The sequence below is a fragment of the Thermobia domestica genome, chromosome 13 (assembly GCF_964235325.1).
Source record: "Thermobia domestica chromosome 13, izTheDome1.hap1.1, whole genome shotgun sequence".
NCBI classification, from domain to species: domain Eukaryota; kingdom Metazoa; phylum Arthropoda; class Insecta; order Zygentoma; family Lepismatidae; genus Thermobia; species Thermobia domestica.
The window spans coordinates 201001981-201004259 of record NC_137466.1 but is presented as its reverse complement, the minus strand read 5'-3'; the positions used below and the strand labels follow the sequence as shown (position 1 = coordinate 201004259).

The window sequence follows — 2279 nt, the reverse complement described above, 5'->3', positions numbered from 1 at the left end:
CAGGTTTAAGCAAAGTGCCTACAATATCCGTCAACCCGCTCTACACAGCTCCTCTACTGGTTGCCTAACACGAGGATATGAAAATTAGTTTCGTCCTAGAAACAATGTTAAAAACTTACGGGCTCAAAACGACCCATAAAATGTTAATTAGAACAATAACGGCAATTTTTTTAAAATTTTGAATGAGAACTGGCAGGTCTACACAAAGTTTGAAATAGACCAGTGAAAACAGCACGTTTCTAGAGCTTGTGGTTTCCGAGATCTCATTGCAAAAAGAAATTGGCCACAAACATATACGGGAAACTTTTCTTGACCACAAACTTATAAACCTAGCATTTTAATACATATAGTACATAGATTTATATATTACAGGTGATTCAAAATATTTTTTCCAGTAGTTAGCTCTTCTAAAAACTCACAAACAGTGTCTTGAAAGCCAAATAGTAAGAATTGTTACTGTTATTATAATACAATTACAAATATCAATATCCAAGAGTGGCTTAGCTTCTTTTTTCACTTAGATATATTCATCTTAGGTAAGTAAATAGAAACAAATGAAAAAAAGAAGAAAAATGGAAGCATTGAAAGTAAAACATAGAGAAATTCACTACTGTTCAGATGATGCTGTCTAGAATGCACTTACAGAATGGGTCGGTGGGTCATGGTGAGTGGTGGGTCGGAATGGCTCACTCCTGTTGGCCCACGACCCACTGATAAAATCTTAACCCACATGACCCACGGACTCATCCATCTCTGATGGACAGATAAGTTTAAAAATTGTCCCAGTGGATTTAGCCAAATTAGTATAAAGACCACAAAAAAATGAAAGAAATCCAAAGCAAGTTCCCTTCTTGTCAGTTAGTAAAGACTGTAAAATACTACGTAAAATTAAAATTTAATTCAAAAGAAAATAAATAGTTTAAGTAAAATTTTGGAGATGCTGGGTATCGATCCCAGTACCTCTCGCATGCTAAGCGAGCGCTCTACCATCTGAGCTACATCCCCACCGTATGAATTTCTATATATACACCGATATCTCTTTCCTGTTTCTGTTAAAAATATATATATTCCTTTCACTATGGAAATATTACAGCATCGATGTGGTTATGCAAGTTTCTCCATAAAGCCACGCCCTTATGTTCTCAGGTAAAATCGTTCCAATTTAATCATTCAATGGACCCAAAGCATAAGCGAGATACCACGACATCTTTTAGCAATGGATTATATTACTTCTTTCATATATTGGAAGTTTTCTTTCTTTTATTAAACGAATACGTTATACTACGCAAAATAAGATGAGAAATACTGTATCCACGACCAGGAGCGTACGCGGGGGATGGGTCCTGGGAGGTCCGGACCCCCCGAAATCCCAACTTTTTTGTAAATGTAGTCTACTTTTAGGGTCAATTTTAGAAATTTTCATATAATTTAGCCTCAAATTGTATTTGGACCCCCCAAAAAAGCTTTAGACCCCTCCCGAAATAATTCCTGCGTACGTCCCTGTCCACGACCCCGATAATTATGCAAGTCATGAGAGAAGTTAAGGTGGGAAATTTAAACTTTATTTTTTCTTTTTACTGCTACTCCAGAGAGAATATTTCAGGAGATAAGATTTTGCCAATCTCTCCTGCATTCCCTTAACTCATTTGTAGCTCTGTAACCATCTTGTGCTTTTTCGTATAATTAACTTATTTATCTAAAATATATAAATTCTTGAATCCGTTCAGAGCCGAAAACCGGTTCCACCAGGAACCGGTTCTGGCCATTCCTACTACAAATGCGATGAGAACGAAAAATTATATCACAAAATTCGATGCATCTGTGATCATAATTTATTAATGCAGTGGGATATTTTCTGCAACAGAAAACAGTCATTGTCACTCCTTTATGACAGAACGATTCTTTTTCGAGATAAAGCTCAGTAATTAGTCTTCTTGGAAACCCAATGTTCACCTTTAGGTGTCTGTTAGCTCTCTAGAACAATCTACTACTGACTACAAACCAAATTATTCGAAACAGACCGTAGAACTGATGACAAGAGACCATATTTTCTTCGACACTTTATTCTGTCTGTAAAGAAAGTGGCTCAATCGACTCTCCAAATTCGAAACTCGAGCTTAGTTTTCGAAAACTAGATTACTAGCTAAAATACGAGACCTCTGCAATATTATTTTCTGTTCTCCTATTTTTTTTTCATATTTGTTTCATAGTATTGGCCTAGAAATATATACATATAGGGTGGCCTCTTTTAATCTTTCCACGGAAATATCTCAAAAACG

At 36.0% G+C, this 2279-nt stretch overlaps 1 non-coding gene across 1 annotated transcript; it reads right to left on the bottom strand.

Moving 5' to 3' along the window:
* Positions 1 to 932: 932 nt before the first annotated feature.
* On the bottom strand, positions 933 to 1005 carry TRNAA-AGC (transfer RNA alanine (anticodon AGC)). The gene has a single exon. It is a non-coding gene; the product is annotated as a tRNA-Ala (tRNA).
* Positions 1006 to 2279: the final 1274 nt, after the last annotated feature.